This window comes from Ochotona curzoniae, unplaced genomic scaffold, assembly GCF_017591425.1.
Source record: "Ochotona curzoniae isolate NIBS_2020 unplaced genomic scaffold, NIBS_Ocur_1.0 scaffold_3208, whole genome shotgun sequence".
NCBI lineage: Eukaryota > Metazoa > Chordata > Mammalia > Lagomorpha > Ochotonidae > Ochotona > Ochotona curzoniae.
The window spans coordinates 4439253-4458573 of NW_024467106.1; positions in this window are offsets into that span (position 1 = coordinate 4439253).

Genomic DNA, 19321 nt, shown 5'->3' on the forward strand with positions numbered 1-19321 from the left:
ACAGGCAGGCAAACTGAGGCCCAGGGCAGGATTGAGGTCCACCTGAGAGGCACTGCAATGCATGGCAGTGCCCACACCAGCCCCAGGCACCTTGCCTCCTGCTTGCTTCTCCTGTTGCCACATTCCATTTCTTTTTTAAGATTCCTTTTAAAAGATTTGGTTATTTTTATTGCAAAGGCAGATACACAGAGAAGATCATCCATCTAATGATTCACTCCCCAAGTGGCCACAACGGCTGGTGCTGCGCTGATTCGAAGCCAGGAGCCAGGAGCTCTTCCAGGTCTCCCACATGGGTACAGGGTCCCAAGGCTTTGGCCTGTCCTTGACTGCTTTCCCAGGGCCACGAGCAGGGAGTTGGATGGGAAGTGGAGGTACCAGGACACACACTGATGTCCTTGTAGGATTCTGGTGCTTGCGAGGGGGGGACTAGCCAATTGGGCCATTGCACTGGGCCCACCATTCTGTTTCTTCTGCTTGTCCAGAGGTTCAAGAAGTTACTAAAGCTGGCCTGAGTGGCACCAGGGCCTCCGCTAAGAGAAGCTATGCAGACACACTGCCCTTGGTCTCCTCGTGCATGAAGCAAGGAAAGCAGCGACCTGTCCTGACAGCCTTGGAATGAAGGACCTGAACAGGTGCACACTGCACCCCGATGAGGCAGGTGACGGTGTGGACACTGGAGGCTGCCATTGAATAGTGACCCCGCAAAAGAAGTAGAAGATAGGTCTCCCGCCCTCCCAATCCCTGAACCCCAAAGCTGTGACCTGTTTGGGGAAAGGCACCTAACTTGTACTTGAGTTTGGGGTCAGGTCATCCTGCAGGACCACAGTGTCGTCACGGGTGTCCTCGAGCGAGACAAAAGAGGAGGAAGCCGGGGATGGGGAGCAGCAGAGATTGGGGTGTCACAGCCACAAGCCAACACAGGGCACCCCGGGCCTGGGAGATGCAAGGTGCTGCCACTTCGGACTGCTCAGGCCAGGACCCCACGCCTTCAGGACGATGGGAGATCTGTGCTGTCTCAGATGGCTAATGTGGTGTTCATGACAGTGGGGGTGGTGGTCGTGGTGATGGTGGTGATGGGAGTGATGGTGGTCTGGTGGGGGTGGCCGTGATGGTGATGGTGGTCTGGTGGGGGTGGTGGCCGTGGTGGTGATGGTGATGGGAGTGATGGTGGTCTGGTGGGGGTGGTGGTGATGGGAGTGATGGTGGTCCTGGTAATGATTGTGATTGATAAATGGTAGCCGAGGTTGGGATCATTCTGGTGGTGGGCCTAAGAGTGATGGTGATGCTAACGGTTGGTAGTAGTTGTGGTCATGATAATGAGGTGACGGTGGGACTCACGGCAGAGCTGGTGGGGATGCCGATGCTGTCCGTCTCTCTCTGGTACGTCCTGCCTTATGGGACAGGGGCCTACCTGATGGCTGATTTGAACTTGGTTGTCCCCATGGAGACCCCATTTCTAGGTAAAAATCACTTTCTGATAGCTGGGACTCAGTTGGTTCTGTTCTGCGGGGTGGGAGGGTGGCGGTGCCATGAATGTCACCCCGAGGTGAGAGTGATGGGGCAGAAAGTAGCGTCGGCCAGATCCCAGAACCCTGCCCGCAGCGGCGACAGGCTATTCTGTGCCTGGAGCGACTGTGGGAGGACCCAGGACACCATGGCCAAGTGAGGGTGTGCGTGTGTCAGTGGGGAAGCCACCACCCTTCCTGGAGCCAGGCAGGTCCCCAGCTACGAGGCCTCAGCAGGACCTGCTCCCTGGTGACCCCTGTTCAGTCCTGGGATTTCTGATGGGATGGGAGTGGAGGCCAGTGCTACGGCCAGGTGTGTGCCCCATCCCCCTGGGCAAGCAGCTGGAAGGGAGGGAAGGGCAGGTTTGGGTGCAGAAGCCCTCCTCACTGCCTCCATCTGCACCTGCCTGGCCCGGGTCACATGCAGCCTTTGCTATTTTTACACATGGCCAAGTCACCGTTTGTGGCCCGGCTCTTCCCCTAGGGAAGGGACCACAGCGGCCCAGGGCCTGGCCTGCCTCTGCACATGCAGAGTGAATGGGGACCGCAAGTTCCTCCCCTCTCTGGCCACCCGGGAGCAACGAGGACAAGACGAGGTGTGGGTGGCCACCTGTTTCTGTGAGCTTTCTGCACCAGACCCAGGGAGCATGAGGCGGCCAGCCCAGCATCACTCCTGCTGCCCGCGCCTGCCTGGTAACCATGGCAGCTGGGGGCTGAGCCTCCTCCCGGCTCGGCAGAAGGCTCCTGATCCCTGCTCTGTGACACAGCCAGCAGGGTCAGCCTCGTGTTTGTTGTGGTTGTCTCTGATTAGACATAATCATGTTAGCTCCCTCCTCCATCGATCTTTCTCCAGCTTCCACAGGGCAATAATGATAGCGTTCATTCATTCATCTGCCAATCAATGTTAATGAGCACACACTCAGGCAGGGCGCCGGGCGGCCCCCCGCCCCCACCCTCCGCACAGCCCTGCAGCGCTCTGGAGAGCAAGATCGGTGGCCAGGAGGACACTGAAGCAGGGGAGGGGCCAGGCCAGGGATGGGGTGGCCAGGGAGGAGGCCAATGATGCTGTGGGGGGCTGGGGTAGAGTGATGGTGGGCAAGGGAAGATCTGGGTGGGCTGCCACAGGAGAGGGGTCAGGAGCTGCCACAGGAGACTGCTGGCCCCAGGGTGGAGGCAGCAGTGACTATGGAGGTGACCTTGGTTGGGCTTAGGATGTACTTGAAATGGCACTTGAGGCATCTGTGGAGGCTGCGGTGAGAGTGGAAGAAGGCAGAGGTGAAGGAGGGCTCTGGGGCCACGGAGGATGGCAGGAAGCCGCTGGGGCAGGGGCTCAGGATGGGGGTCACAGAAGGGATTCACGCAGGCCCACCAGGGTCCTGTCCCATAGTCTCTTAGTCCAAGTGGCACATACACTTAGGTGGCAGGTACAACCGCATTATCATATCCATTTCCCAGATGGGGAAACAGAGGCCCTGGAGAGGTACCACTGTGATTCTTTCACGTTCTAGCCATGTGGACTCAGCCCAGGCCAGGGCGAAAGAGCCAGCCTCAGGCTGACCCAGAGCTGTGTGAGTGAAACCTGAGGTGGTGGGGGGACAACGTGGGCATAAGGTCTCTTGATGAGGGAGGAGGTAGGGGACAGGGCACCCACCAAGGAGGCAAGAGGTAAATGCAGGCAGTCCAAGAAGGTCAGCAAGAGCCTGCGCAGACAGGATGCTGGGAGTCCTGCCTCTGCTGAACCCAGGGGAGGCTCCACGGGTGTACCCTGAGTCGCCAGGGTCTCAGCCTGGGGTGGGTCCCCTGCCTTCAAGGACCTGCCAAACCAGGCGTCCTGGAAGTCACTCATCCACGCTCATTCACCTGCAGATGTTGCTGATGTTCAGGTGGGCCAGACAGAGGACCACAGCTGGATGCTGTAAGGGTCCCACCACCGCACCTCCAGGTAACAGGGGAGGAACCCAAGGCTGAGCCACTCCAGACCTGGTGACAGCAGGAAGACTGGCTCTCCAGGGCTGCTGGGACCCAAGCAAGGTCCTCTTAACACCTGTGGATGGGTGGACGGAGGTCAGGGGCTCTGGGGACTCTGGGGGGTGGCGCGGCACCCCTGCCATGGAGAGTCCATCCGCCCTGTGGCCCCACGGCGGAATGGAGGCACGCACTGTACATCTACATCCCAGCCTGGACCTGGCACTCCCCCCGCCCAGCGCTGACCACAACTGCCTCCCACCCCCATGAGGCCACTGCCTTCTAGAAGCTTTGGCCCTAAGACCCAGGATACACAGCAGCAGGGGCTATACCAGAGAATTAAGCTCCTGCATGGGACACCTGAGTCCTACCCTTGAGCGCCGGTTCAAGTCCTGGCTGCTCCACGTTGGGTCCAGCTCCCTGCTCTAATGTGCCTGGGAGAGCAGTAGAGGACGGCCCGAGTGCTGAGAGCTTGGGCTGCTGCACTCGCGTGAGGGACTTGGGCGGAGTTTCAGGCTGCTGGTTCCTGCCACTGTAAGCGTTAGAGGTGTACACCAGGAGGAAAGGAGATCCACCTCTCCCACCTCGTCTTTGTCTTTGAAATAAATGTTGAAAAATAAAACCCAGAAACTACAGAGCTGCAGCTCCCTGGGCCTTCCGCAGTGTGAACTCCTCCAGGGTGCCTGCGGGGTTGGGGACATAGAGGGGCTATGGACCCGCCCCTCACCCACCCGTGCCTCTTTCTGGGGCCAGCCCGGTCCCTCTAATACTGCCTGTGTGGCTTTGGCAGGGGTGGGGTGGGCAGAATCAGCAGATGGGAGAGTGAGCTGAGATGGAGAACCACACGGGGCAGCCAAGCTGGGGCTGCAGAGGGGCTACAAGGAAGACCAGGACTGATGGGGAGAGAACCCCCCTCCCCGGGGTGGAGTTCCAAGAAGAGCTGGGGGCCTGGGAGGAGGCCTGGAGGGCAATGCTGGGCTTGGCAGCTCAGATGGACCCAAGAGGGACAAAGCCAGGCCAGGGCATCCAGCAGCAGCCCCAGAGCCCCCAGCTGGGGGTGGCATCCCTGGCCTCCAGCCCACCGACCCAACCCCGGGGGAGGCCACCACGAAGGGGTGCACTGCAAGGTGCTCAGTGGCCCTTGTCCCCACCTGGGCCTGGCCCTGTGACTGTGGCTGAGGACGGAGCCACTCGCTGAGCAGGAGCAGGCAGAGCCCCGGGGCAGCAGCTGGACTGACCCCCAACCCTCGTCCTCCTTCTATGAGCCTCCGCTAGGGGAGAGATGGGGTCCGGTACCATGAGGAGACCCCAAAGTGTGTGGGTCAGCTCAGCTGGGTGAGCAGAAGAGAAAGGGAGATTACCCAAACCCCAGAAACACAGACCCCCTTAGGTGGAGGGGTGCCGGCAGGCTGGGAGGGGGCAGGGCTGGGCTAGAGGCTCCCTCGTGGCAGGAGTGGACCCTAAGGAGCTCTGGAAAGGCCTCAGCAGGATGGGGGCTGAGGGTTAACCTGGAGGTTGGGGCTCCCAGCAGCTCCTCACGGTCACCCCACGGCCTCCAGCAACCCCTCACGGTCACCCCACGACCCCCAGCAGCCCTTCATGGTCACCCCACGACCCCCAGCAGCCCCTCACCGTCACCCCACGGCCCCCAGCAGCCCTTCATGGTCACCCCACGACCTCCAGGAGCTCCTCACAGTCACCCCACAGCCCGTAGCAGACTGGCAGGTCCCACGTTCTAACTTTGTGGATTTATCCATCCACCCCACCACTCCCTACCAAAGCAGAGAGAAGAGGTGAGGAGGAGGAGAGGGGAGAGAAGGCCTTGAGGGAACCATGAGTGGAGCGGCCCCAGGAAAGGATGAGAAGCAAAGAGGCGGCAGGCCGCCAGGGGTGCGCGTAGGTGGAGGGAGCCCCAGGCAGAGGGATGGGGAGGGGGCTGCTGGGCGCCAGCCAGACCTGACCCCCATGCAGCAGCAGCCTCGGTTACAACTCCAGTCTGCTAGCTGCCCTTGGGGCTGTCACAACTGAGAAAACCTCAGCCAGGCTGCTTCTGGAGCGCTCGGCGCACGAATGCAAGCAGCAGCAGCAGCAAGCTAAAAATACTGGCTGCAGAGGGGCAGGGGGAGGGGAGGCAGAGGGGGGAGGGGGCAGTGGCCAGCGGCTTAGGCGGCCTGGGCCTCCTGAGGACCTGCGGTGCAGCTGCAGAGAAGACGCCTAACTGCAAACCGGCAGACCTCAGCCCCTGCCGCCCCCGTGCCACCCCCTCCTTGAGGCCCCTCCCCAGCATAGCGGGAGGTGGGAGGAGGGCAGCAGGAAGAGGCAGGGAAAGGCTGGGAAGGGAGAAGCCGGCTGCTCTGGAGGACGGGACTGGGATTGGGGTGGGGGAGGAGAGAAGGTGGGGGGAGGGGAAGGGAGGGAGGGAAGGGAGAGGAAAGGGGAGGGAGAGAGGGGCCATCTCTGCACACAGGCCCCCAAGGGACCCAAGTGCTCAGCCCGTCTTCCCCTCTGAGCCGACCCTGTACTGGGAGGTGGCAGAGAGAGGCCAGGCCTGCTTGGTAGACTCAGCTGCAGGTGCAGAGCCTCACGGGACCATGTGGGATACCTCCCCATGACTTGGGCCATCAGACAGGGAGGAGGGAGAGGATTGGGAATGGTGGAGGGAGGGCTAGGGAGCAGGGGCTGAATTGCTCTCCACATTCTTGCCCTAATGCCTAATGCAGTAAGGAAAGGCAGGTCTTCCAGGGGTGGCTGTCCTTGGCGCTGAAGGCCTGCTCCTGCTCTGACTGTGTGCATGTGGCAGGTGGATGTGATGTGTAGGTGCTGTGAGTATGAGGAGTCTTCAACAAGTCCGTGGAAAATAATACAATGAAAACTTACCTAAGGCTGCTGCCGAGGCATCGTAGGTTACGCATTAGCATCCCATATGGACGCTGGTTCAAGTCCTGGGTGCTCCACTTTCCCATCCAGCTCTCTGCTTACAACCTGGGAAAGCAGTGGAGGATGGCCCAAAGCCTTGGGACCCTGCACCTGCATGGGAGACCCAAAAGAAGCTCCTGGCTCCTGACTTCAGATCAGCTCAGCTATGGCCATTGTGGCCATTTGGGGAACAAACCAGCAGATGGAAGATCTTTCTCTTCTTATCTCACTGTAACTCTGCCTTTCATATCAAAATAAACAGATATTTTTAAAAAGAAAAAGTTATGAGTAAATTTCAGATTTTTTTGTGTGTAAAAATAAGCATCTTTTAAAAATTAAAGTTTTAGGGCTAGCGACTAAAGTCCTCACCTTGAATGTGCCAGGATCCCATGTGGGCGCCGCCGTTTCTAATCCCAGCAACCCCGCTTCCCATCCCGCTCCCTGCTTGTGGCCTGGGAAAGCAGTCGAGGACGGCCCAAAGCCTTGGGACCCTGCACCTGCATGGGAGACCCGGAGGAGCTCCTGCCTTTGAATTGGTACAACTAAGGTTGTTGGGGAGTGAACCGGCAGACGGAAGATCTTCCTCTCTGTCTCTCCTCCTCTCTCTATATAGCTGCCTTCCTAATAAAAATAAATAAATCTTTTAAAAAATAAAGTTTTAGATGCCTCTTTTTTCATGACCTTTTGGGTTTTTTTTTAAGATTTACTTTTTTTTAATTGAAAGATCAGATATACAGAGAGGAGAAGAGAAAGAGATCTTCCATCCAATGATTCACTCCCCAAGTGAGTGCAACGGCCAGAGCTATACCGATAAGAAGCCAGGAGCCAGGAGCTTCTTTTGAGTCTCCTACATGGGTGCAGGGTCCCAAGGCTTTGGGCCGTCCTCCATTGCTTTTCCCAGGCCACAAGCAGGGAGCGGGATGGGAGGCAGGGCTGCAGGGACTCAAATTGGTGCCCATATGGGATCCCGGCATGGGCAAGGTGAGGACTTTAGCTGCCAGGCTACCGCGCTTTGAGGTTGCCTCATGTGCTATATACTGTGTGTCTGTGGTATGTATTGTGTGTTTGTGTGTGTGCAGCTTTGTGGCAGGTGCATGTGTGGGTGTGTCTTGTGTGTTCATTCACAGTGTGTAGAATGTACACATACATGTGGTGTGTGTGTGTGTGTGTGTGTGAGTGACGGGCCTTGGCAAGCTGGAGCAGGGCTCTGGGCCGCCAAGTGAAGGAAGCATTCTCCTCCCAGTCGCGCCGGGCAGGACCGCAGCCCGGCCACCGTGGCTCTGTGCCGGCACCCTGGGCTCTCAGGACCATGCGCCTGTTGGCTTCGTCTCTCCTGATTTCCAAACTAGTTGAAATTACACGCCAAGCACCGGTTTAATTAAGTTTTCTGGTGTGTAGCGTAATTAGTAAGACACACGAGTGGAAGTGGGTGGGCGGTGCCAGCCGGCTCTTGCCAGCACAGCTCTCAGCCCCAGAGCCACAAACCACAGTGAGCTCTGGTAGGGGGCGGGCCAGCAAGCAGCCGAGTAGTTACCTTGGCAAGCCGCATGCACGGGTGACCACCCACACACCTGATGCCATGGCCAGCCCAGGTGTGGTGGGGGTGGTGGGGGGACACATTTGGGCAGTGCCCAGCCATCCCTCGCAGGGCCCTGGCACCCAGGGTCCTGCTGGCTCCAGGGTGGGCTCAGCCGCTGGCCGGAGTCCTGTCACAGGTGGCAGCTCAGGCAACGCAACCACCCTCGGAGGCCTGGACTCACACAGACCTTCAGTGCAATGGGTACAGGAGAGGCCTGGCCTCTCACTTATCTATCTGTCGGCAAGGTCAGAGCCCAGCAGCCCTGTCCTAGGGATGGGGGAAGGGGGGTGGGGGTGAGGCCTCCTGTCCCTCCACCTGCAGGAGGCAGTCAGTCAGAACCAAAAGCCAAAGCTCTGATCTGTGGAAAGCAGCAGGAATCCCTAGGCCATGGTACAAACACCGTCATCCATCCCCACTCTTCCCCACCCATCCCCCACCCACCCACCCATCCCCACCCATCCTCTACCCATCCCCACCCATCCAACACCCGTTCCTCTCCCATCCCCACCCATCCCCCACCCATCCTACTACCCACCCTTCCCTCCTCCATCTATCCAACACCCCATCATTCTTCATCCATCTCCCACTTCTCCCGTCCATCCCCCTTCTCCCATCCAGTCATCCAGCCTCCTTCAGTGTCACCATCTGCCCCCTTGACACTCTTATATGGCCTTACGTCCATTTTGCCCATCTGGCCGCAGGGCCCCTCTGGCTTGGTGGTGCCTCCCAAGCCTTTCTCTGGGCTCTTCCCCCAGCCAGGAGTGCCCGTCTCTCCCGAGTTGACCCAGGGACTCATACCTGCCTGCTGCTGCCTCTGCCCCTGCCCCCAGCCTTCCTGTCATGCCACTGCAGTGCCCACCCAGTGCCAGCCTGGGTCAGCAGCCCCAGTGGAGTGCATCCAGCAGGAGGGCAGGGCACAACTGATTTTAATAGCCTTAAGAAAACGACAAATCTGCTCCTTCTTTCTTTTCCCAGGAACAACAACAGATCCTTGCGTTGGCCTGCGCCCGTGTGTGGGCACATGACCTAGTGCACCGAATGCCAGCAGCCCCAAGGTGCGAGCGTCACCCGCGGCTGCAGGGTCAGACGCCAGGTCGGCAGCCTGGGAGCCGCAGCCTGGGGCCGTCCGGACGTCCACACCACCGCAGTGACCAGCCCCTGTGTCCCGTGAACTTGGACCTACCCCGAGGGGCAGCTGAGCCGGCAGGGGAGGGAGAATTGGCGGCCACTAATGACTACCTTGGCCCTCCGCCGTCTCTCTGTCAGCTGGGGCCGAGGGGCAGGCAAGGGGCCTGGGTCTCCTCCTCTCGGGGGCCAGGCAAACCGTCTGCCCAGCCTGGTGCCCGAGGGCCATCCGACGAGGCACACGGAGGAGCCTGGGGTCCTGGCAGGGGCACCTGGCGTTTGAAACCTCTCCTCCGTCCCCCGTCGTCCTCTCTGCTTCCTGGGCAGGATCCGGCCTCTTGAAATTCTGCACACTAATAAAATTGTAACTAATTTACATCCGAGATGGGGAGTGAGTGGCAGTGGTTGTCATGGAGACCATCTCCAGGGCCCTGGCTGCCTCCGCCTCGCGGCGCAGCGCCGAGATCAAGAGCCCAAGAGCCTGCTGGATGGCTGCAGCTGGGGCCAGACCTCCTGCCCCCTGGGCACCCTGCCCTCCTCCTCCTGCTGGGCAGGCCCCTGCAGACGGAGGGCAGGTTCCTCCGGCAGGCCCTGGGGCCTGCTGATCCATCCATCCTGTGGTCCTGCCTGAGAGGTTGCCCTCATTCCAGATGGAAGCCCTCCACCAGGACACGAGGCCAGGCTAGCCTACAGGGAGTGGGCACAGCTTCTAGGGGCAGGAAAAAAGGGGGGAGCTGATGCCCCTATCCACCAACACCACCACCACAGAGCCTCCTTCCTGCAAGAGACCCCAACCCTGACCCCAAGGAAGCAGAGGTGCCCTGGCTGGTCGCACAGGGCTCCGCTGAGCAGGGCCTGCGTGCCAGGCACATGCTGAGCCCTGCAACACAATGGATTTCATTCGACTTCAGCGGGGTTGCCACAACCGCTTGTTCAGCCAAGGGAGGGTCTCCGGCAAGTGGGCAACTCCCAGGTTCAGAGCTAAGCGGTGGCAGCTGCAGGCGCAGCCGGGTCTCCTGATGCTGAAGCCATCCCAAAAAAGAAGGCATGGGGCACCTCCCTGGCACAGGGCTTGGGGGGTGGCCAGGGCACAGCAAAGTCTGTCCAAGCAGGCTGGTGCACAGGGAGGGAGCAGCGGGGGCAGCATCCTTGCCCACCCTGAGCCATGGGCACAAGATTCAAATCCCAACCTCAGGGAGTCACAACCTGTCAGGCAGTGAGCCTGCTATTGGCACATTTCTGGGAGCATTTAGAAGTTTCTAGAAGGTCCATGCGTCTCTAGCCCAACCGCGGCTGTTGAGGTCATCCAGGGCAGGCTCTCTCTTGACTGGCACCTTGTGCCCATGTAACACCCACCATCTGCCCACCCCTGGCAGGAGAGCCAGACACAGCCGCTGTCTGCCTTCCACGTGATGCTGTCCGCTGTCTCTCCTCTTCTCTGTATATCTGACTTTCCAATAGTAAATAAATAAATCTTTAAAAAGAAGAAAACAACAGAAAAACTGGTGGAACTCAGCACGAGGCCGACATCTTAGCTAAGACAAAGAAGCACAAGCCACAAAGGGAAATGATAGACACATTTCACTTCTTCAAAAAGAAAAAAAGGAAAATAAAAGTGGTTTTCTTTTCTTGGGGTAGGCACCATGACACAGCAAGCTAAACTTCTGTCTGTGGCGCGAGTATCCAAATTGGGTACTAGACTGTGTCCCAGTTGCTTGTGGCCTGGGAAAGCGGACGAGGACAGGCCAAAGACTTTGTACCCTGTACCAGCGTGGGAGACCTGGAGGAAGCTCCTGGCTCCTGGCTTCAGAACAGCCTAACTCTTGCCATTACAGACATTTCCAAGTGAACCAGCAGATGGAAGATCTGTCATTATTTTTCTCTGTGAGCTGACTTTCAAGTAAAAACAAATTCTTAAAACAAACAGCTAAGAAGTAACCCACTCAAAAGGTGGACCAAAGGCTGGAAGCAACATGTGGTCCAGACAGACACAGATGAAAGCAAAGACTGGGCGGATGCTGCGCATTGTTAACCGTCACACCGGTGGCAGGCACGACCACTGACAAGCACCCTGCAGCCCCAGGGTGGGGCTGAGCACCTGCAAGCCCTGGGGACCCCCATGCCCCGCGCCTGAGACCCCAGAGGTGACACGCTGCTCTAGAAACAGTGGGGCGTGCCCTCTTTTCTCCTTAAAGATTCATTTGCAAGGCAGAGGTACAGAGAGAAAGAGACAGGTGTTTTATTCACTGATTCACTCCCCAAAGGGCCCCAACAGTCAGGGCTGGACCAGACCGAAGCCAGAAGCCTGGACTCCATCTGGGTCTCCCACATGGGAGGCAGGAGCCCAAGCACTTAGGCCATCTTCCGCTGCTTTCCCAGGGAGCAGGGAAAGTTAGCAGGGAGCTGGCTTGGAAGTGGAGCAGCCGGGACTCAAAGCGGTGCCTGTGTGAGCTGTTGGTACAGCAGGTGGCAGCTCAGTCCTCCGCGCCACAAGGTGCGCATGTTCTGCCAAAGCAGCCCTCCCTCCTCTTCAGCCCTGGTGCTCCTGGCAACTGCCAGATGCCAAGCCAGGTCTCTGCAGAGGTGGGTACCTGAGGTGGGGCACAGCCAGATGTGTGCGGTGAGTGGGTGAGCAGACGGTGCCACAGGCAGCCTCCACCCCTCCCCACCCCCGCAGGTGCAGGCTGAGTGGCAGAAAGCCCACAGGACGTTAGCTGGAGGGGTTGTGGCCGGGTGCTAGGAGGCAGGAAGGAGAGTAGGCGGGTAGTCTAGAGACAGAACCAGCTGCATCTTGCCCATGGCATGTGTGACGTTAACGCATGGAGCCAGGCTCTGGCAAGAAGCTAACCGGGTGCAAGTTAGCGACTGGAGGGCAGGATCCAGCCAGCACTTGGGACCAGCCTGTCCTGTGTCGGAGGGCTGTGGGTTCAAGCTCCAGTTCCACTTTCGATCCAACTTCCTGGGAGGGACCAGACAGTGCCATCAGAACTTGAGTCTGCGCCACCCCCAAGGGAAGCCTGGCTCCTGGCTTCAGCCTGGCCCAGCCCCAGCTGCTAGAGACACGCTGAGCGTGAACCAGCACACGGGAGATCTCTCTCTCTCTCTCCGCCTTTTTTTCTTAAAGATTTATTTATTTATTTATTTATTTTATTATTATTATTTTTTTATTGGAAAGGCGGATATACAGAGAGGAGAGACAGAGAGGAAGATCTTCCGTCCAATGATTCACTCCCCAAGTGAGCCACAACGGTCGATGCTATGCCGATCCGAAGCCAGGAGTCTCTTCCGGGTCGCCCACGTGGGTGCAGGGTCCCAAAGCCTTTGGGCCGTCCTCGTCCACTTTCCCTGGGCCACAGGCAGGGAGCTGGAAGGGAAGTGGGGCTGCCGGGATAGAACCGACGCCTATATGGGATCCCGGGCATGCAAGGCAAGGACCCTAACCACTTGCGCCACCGCGCCGGGCCCCTCTCCGCCTTTCAAATGTGAATAAAAATGAACGAAAAAAAGAATGCAGCCCGTGCCCAGGCCCTAGCCTGGTAAGTGGAGAGCTGACTCCACGCAAATTCTAGGAGTCCCCTGCGCGGCAGCTTTGTGCAGTGACCAACCTGAATGACTGGACGTGTGCTCCCCGGCGCCTCCATGCTCACATCCCAGGCTGTGTTCTCCCTGCAGAGCTGGAGCTGGGCAGAGCGGCTCCCTAGGGCGCAGGGGTGAGTGGTGGGCTGTACATTAGCCAGACTGGCCTTGCTAATGGCTCCAAATGCATTTAGTGCTGAGGCTGCAGGCAGGGCTTTCGGGCCGAGGGGCTTAATGGCCTGCCTGCCAGGGCAGAAGAGGAACGGCCGGCCGGCCGCTCTCCCCGTGGCCACCCAGGCTGCATGGATGCCCCGCCCCTCAGGTCTGTCAGAGGGGCAACTGGCTCTGCCTGGCGGGCTTCACTTGTGGGGGCTGCGAGAGGGTCTGCTTCGTCCTGCTTTCCCCTTCCCCTGGTGCTGGGGACACTGACCGCAGTCCCCAGTGGGGGACCTGAGGCCCTTGTCATGCAAACGGTGACTGTGGCCACACATGGGGATGACCCTCCAGCCCTCCTGTGGGCACGGGGTGGGTGCAGGGTTTGGAGAGCGGGGCACAGGGTGGGGTGCAGGGACCTGCAGATGCAGCTGGCAAATATCAGGCACCCTCTGCCAGCTCTGGCACACTATCACAGCCAGACAGAACTTTCCAGGACATTCTCCACACCCTGCCTCCTTCCTACTTCCTGCCAGTATCAACTGGTCCTCCGTCGCGTGGCCAAGATGGGGTCAGGGACCACTCCCTAGGGGAAGTCTTGGCAGACCTCAGCAGGGGGGCTGGGGAGGAGGAGGTAGGGGAGGGACCCAGGAAAAGGGGAAACTGCCCAACCGCCACCCCTGCCCAGGCAACCGTGTTTTGGCAGGTTTTTGGCTGTGGCTCAGGTGCCCAGTCCGGGGGCTCCAACCCAACCAGCAACTCGAGTCCCCAGCATCCTATCACAAACCCATTTTACAACCAAGGAAGCAGAGTCTCTCAGAGGTCAGATAGCGTGGCCAAGGTCACTGCCACAGAACCCACGTTCACTGCCTCAGGGCCCACGGCCTGGAGCCCCAGAGACTGTGTAGAGGCCAGGTGGTGGGGCCCAGGAAAAACGTGCCCTGGGAGAGGGGCAGCCAGAGGAGCAGCCGGACTTCCTCCAGCCAAGGGCTCCAATTCCACAGGATGTGGCTTCCTGCTCAGTGGAGCAGGCCTGGGCTTCCTGTTGGCGGGCGGGGTGCACAGAGCTGCCTCCCCCTCTCAGCCAGCGGGAGCTGTGGCAGCTTCTGGCAAAAGATCCAGAAAGCGAGGGAAGCGGTGGGTCGCTGTGCGAAGGGGTCTGCGCGGGCACACACACACCCGTGTCTACCCTGGCCACGGGACCTGGGGGGCAGCGGAGCCCGAGGGCCCCTGTCCAGCCGCGTCCTTCGGCCAGGTTGCAGGCGCGCGCAGAGGCACGGTCCCGGGGTGCGTTTGCATGCACGCGCGCTCCCGGTCAGAAGCGCCGCGAGGCAGTGGCAGGTAAAGGGCGCGGGATGGCCACGCACGGCGCGGGGTGGTTTGCCAAGGTTTGGAGCACTTGCTCCTCAACCCCAACCCACCCAACCCCCTACCAAAGGCTTGGCTTTAGACTCAGAACCCCCATCCCAGGCAGGGTTTCCGCCTGGAACAGCCTGGGAGGATGTGGAGGAAAGCTCCAGGTCGCAGGTCCCTTCCCAAGCCCGGGGGAAGGGCTTTACAGGGGAGAGCTGCAGAGTGGGGCAGCCCTGGAGCAGAGCCAGGGAGCCCCCAAGGTGGAGGAGATACAGAGGGCTGCACCAGCTCCCCCACACACCTCCCCTGGTCGGGGGCGGGGCGGGGAAGAGCCAGTTAACACCCCCCCAATGGTCACGACCTGCCCCCCTCGGCTGCCCCCAAATCATCCTGAGGCCCATAACACAGTGACTGCTAGGGGAGGTCTGGGGAGAGCTTCTCTGGGGTGGGGCCTGTGAGCTGAAGGCCCAGCTTGGGTGGGATTCAAAGTCACAGCAGTGGCCAGCGCCAAGGCCCTGGGGCAGCCAGTGAGTTGTGGTGGAGCTGCCCCCTCAGAGCAGGAAATGCCTGGCTAGCTGGAATCCTCCCGGCCCCTCCCCCCGGCCCTTTGCCCTCGGCCCTCGCTGCCTGGTCAAGGAGCCGAGGTCAGGAGGAGGGGCTTAGCGCGCGCACACACACACACACACACACACACACAGAGCCCTGGTGCTTTTCCAGCACCTTTGGCCCAGAGTATTCTGGGTGGAGCCCCTTCCCCGTGGCTGCTGGGGGATGAGAAGGGATCCGGACTTGGAGAAGGAAGCAGGGGACAGGGTAGGCTGCAGGACAGGTTGGGAGATGTGTGGTTGTGTGTACGGTCAGCACAGGCTGTACATGGTAAACACACATACACACCACTGCGTTAGGTACGTGAATGGGTGTGACATGAGCCAGCCCCGCATGCGTGTGGACACACATGAACATGCCACCTGCGTGTGCTCACATGGACCTGCAACACGCCAGGACCTGTGAACACGCAACATGCGACCTGTGTGTGTGCACACGCCCACACTATGCGAGCGCGTGGACTCTGCAAAGGCCACCCCAACTGTCCTCAGCGCTTACGGTTCATTCATCCGCGCAGCCAGCATGCTGAGGCCTTGTCGGTGCTCAGTCCTGGAGAGGGAGGGGGCCATCGCAGACCAACCGGGAGAACTCCGAGTCTGACTCCCCCAATTTCATGGCATGGCGGGTGGGAGTCAGGGGTGGGATGCAGAGAACAGAGACGACCAGTGGCTCAGCTTTTGTTTTAAGATGTATCTCTTTGCTTACTTATTTTAGATATTTATTTGTTTGTATTGCAAAGTCAGAAAGGAGGAGACACAGAGAGGAAAATCTTCCATCCGCTGGTTCACTCCCCAAGTGGACGCAATGGCCAGAGCTGAGCCAATCTGAAGCCAGGCGCCTCTTCCAGTTCTCCCATGTGGATGTAGGGTCCCAAGGCCTTGGGCCATCCTCTACTGCTTTCGCGGATCATAAGCAGAGAACTGGATAGGAAGAGGGGACGCTGGGACAGGAAGCGATGCCCATATGGGATCCTGGCACCTGTAGGTGGAGAATTAGCCAGCTGAGCCATCAGGCCAGCCCCAGATGCATTCATTTATTTATATGAAAGAGCTACAGAGAGAGTGGAGAGACAGTAATCTTCCATTCCCTGAGTGGTCCCAAAGACCAGGCCTGGGCAAGACCCAAGCCAGGAGCCAGAAACTCCATCCAAGTCTCCCACATGGGTACAGGTACACCCAGACTTGGACTCTCTGCTTCCTCAGATGCATTCGCAGGGTGATGGATGGGACGTGGAGCAGGTGGGACCCGAACCAATGTCTGTGGTGGATCTGTTGCAGGCAGTGGCTTAACTAGCTATACCACAGCTTGGGCTCAGCCTTTAATGACCTTGATCTCTGTTGGCCTGCAGGAGGAGGTCGTCTGGGGGGCTGCTCAGAAGAGCTGTCCTGGGAATGACATTGGCTAATACCATGGGGGAGGCGATAGAGGCACAGACAGGCCGAGGGGCATGGGTGGGGTCCGCTGGTTACCCAAGCCCGGGACCACCCAATCCCTGCCCCCACTGGGACTTCTCTCCTTCTTGCACCCTGTACCCTTGAGCTCCCAGCATGCATGAGTGCCCTCCGGTCATGTCAACACTGGGCTCTGGTCGGCTGCTGACAGGGCCTGGCGCGGAAGCAGCAAAGCGGCTCACACTCTGCTCACACTCTGCCCCATCGCTGCTCACAGCCCTCAGTTTCTCAGGGCAATGTGTGGCTGCCAGCAGCACCTGCCCCTGCAGCGTTGCTTCCCAGGGCAGACCTGGGCCACCCCGTGCTCCTCCAAGCCAGCGGGCCCCTTGGAAGGATCCTAGCACGCGGCAGCGACTTCCACCCCCACATCTGTTCTGTGTGGCTGTACCACACCACAATCTCTGGCATCCCTCCTTGTTCCCCATGCCCCACGCTAATCTCCCGCAGCCCTGCACCGCGTGAGCTCCTCACGCCTGTACCTCACCTGCCCTACACGCTCCCTGCAGCATGTACCATACCACCGCCACCCACCCACCCCCAGCCCTTCATCAAGCTCTGGACAGGGCAGTGAAGAGCAGGTGCATCCCCCCTCCACCCCCCGCCGCTGCTTCGCTCATTGATCCAAAGACACTCTTCCTTTTCCTCGGGCGCTTCTCTGAAGGATGCAAAAATCGATGCCTGTGGAAGAGCAGGGGGTGGGGAAGGCGCGGACAGCGCAGAGAGCAAAGCGAGGCGCGGGGGTGGGGGGAGGCAGAGGCCTGGGTGCCCCCACCCACCTCCAGTGGGGGCCAGTCGGGGCCAGAGGACTGCTGTGTTTGTTCTGATTCTGTTCCCAAGACAGAAGCTACGTGCCTCTCCCCAGAGCTGGCCTCCCGGTGCCCGCACTCGTTTGCGGCCTTTCGCCTCCGCATGGGCTGCTTCGCTGGACCGGCTCCCCGGGGGCTTTGCTTGCTGTTACCTTCTGCTGGAGGCTGGTGACCTCAGTAGCCTGCACCCTCGGACTTCGCCGATGACAAACTCTCACTCTTTTCTTCTTCTCTTTCCTCCTCTTCTTTTTAAAGATGCATTTTATGAAGGGGCCAGTGTTGTGGCATAGCAGGCTACACTGTCATCATATGGGTGTCCTTCGCAGTCCAGGTTGTTCTATTTCCCATCCAGCTCCCTCCCAATGCACCTAAGAAAGCAGCAGAGGTTGCCCCAAATGCTTTCAGGTTAAACCCCTATCCTTGCATCAGCATCCCATGTGGGCCCCAGGGAAGGCAGAGGAAGATGACCTAGGTCCTTGGACTCCTGCCATCCACTGGGAAGATCTGGCTCCTGGCTTCGGCCTGGCTCAGTCCCAGGCATTGCAACCAGCTAGGGAGTGAACCAATACATGGAAGACCTCTCTCTCCATGTTGGCATTGTGTGGGGTTATTTCTTTGAAAGTCAGAGTGGCACCGAGAGAGTGAGAGACAGAGACAAGTCTTCCATCCACCAGTTTACTCCCTTAGTGGCTTCAACAACTGGGGCTAGACCAGGCCAAAGCCAGGAGCCAGGAGTTTCTCCCAGGTCTCCCACGTGGGTGCTGGTCCCAAGGCTTTGGGCCGTCCCGTGCTGCTTTCCCAGGCCACAAGCAGGGAGCTGGATGGGAAGTGGAGCAGCTGAGACATGAAGCAGCATCCATAGGGGACGCCGGCACTTGCAGAAGGATTAGCAAATTGAGCCAATGCCCTGGGCCTGGTTGTGTGCTTTCAAAGCCAGGTCTTAAGAAGGCTGGGATGGACTGGTGCCATGGTATTGTGGGTAAAGTTGCCACTGGGGTGCCAGCATGCCATAGGAGTCCCAGCCTGTGCTACTGTGCTGCACCCTCCCTGTTAACATTGTATCCTGTTGGTGTTGCTGGAATGAGGCCTGGGTCTGGACACTGTCTTGTTCTCTGTGCTGCAGCCTCAAGGGAGCGGTGTTGATGTCTGATTGTCCTGGGGGAGTCCTGTGTGGATGGCACCCCAGTGGCAGGAACAGGTGTGGATGACATCACATGGTGCCAGGGAGGCAATGCCATCTCCTGGAAATGGGTAAGCCCTGGTGTGTCCTTACTACCTCCCTCCAGCTCCATCACCTCAACGTCACCCCACCGGGGACCCAACTTCCAGGACAAGTCACAGGAGAGCAGCCCCTGGTGACCCAGACAAGACTGGCCGGAGAACCTCCCAGCTGAGCCCAGCCCGGACAGCAGGCTTGGGCAACGTGGACAACTGGACACCAAGAGGGATTTTGGACTTGCCCACAAAGAAGCCTCCACCACCAACACTAAGGCTAGAAGGTGATGTGGGCATAGGAAATGCCAACCTAAACGCAGGGCAACGAGGCCTTTCTAGTTGTACATCAGAGGACTTCACCCACTGGCCCTGGCTGAGAGGCTGAGTGAAGCCTAGAAAGGAGCCAGGCCCACTGTCGCCAGCCCGTGACACAAGAAACACTGGGCACGATTGAGGTGAGCATTGGCTGTAGCATCAACAAGCACAGTGACAAGTGTTGGACTGAAACGGGGTGACTAAGAGATGAAGCTTGCACTGCCCAGGGTTGCAGATTTACACTGTGTGAAGTCAGTTACACACGTGAACGTGGGAAGACAGGGGTGAGTGCCAGAGCTCAGGGTGAGGACCTTGGGTGGAGGGGCTCATGGTGGGGACCCTGGGTGGAGGGGCTCATGGTGAGGACCCTGGGTGGAGGGGCTCATGGTGGGGACCCTGGGTGGAGGGGCTCATGGTGAGGACCCTGGGTGGAGGGGCTCATGGCTGGGACCCTGGGTGGAGGAGCTCATGGTGGGGACCCTGGGTGGAGGGGCTCATGGTGAGGACCCTGGGTGGAGGAGCTCATGGTGAGGACCCTGGGTGGAGGGGCTCATGGTGAGGACCCTGGGTGGAGGAGCTCATGGTGGGGACCCTGGGTGGAGGGGCTCATGGTGAGGACCCTGGGTGGAGGGGCTCATGGCTGGGACCCTGGGTGGAGGGGCTCATGGTGAGGACCCTGGGTGGAGGGGCTCATGGTGGTACAAATGGCCTACAACAGCTGCTATGACTGCTTGTGGGTTCCAGCTGCTGCCCTTT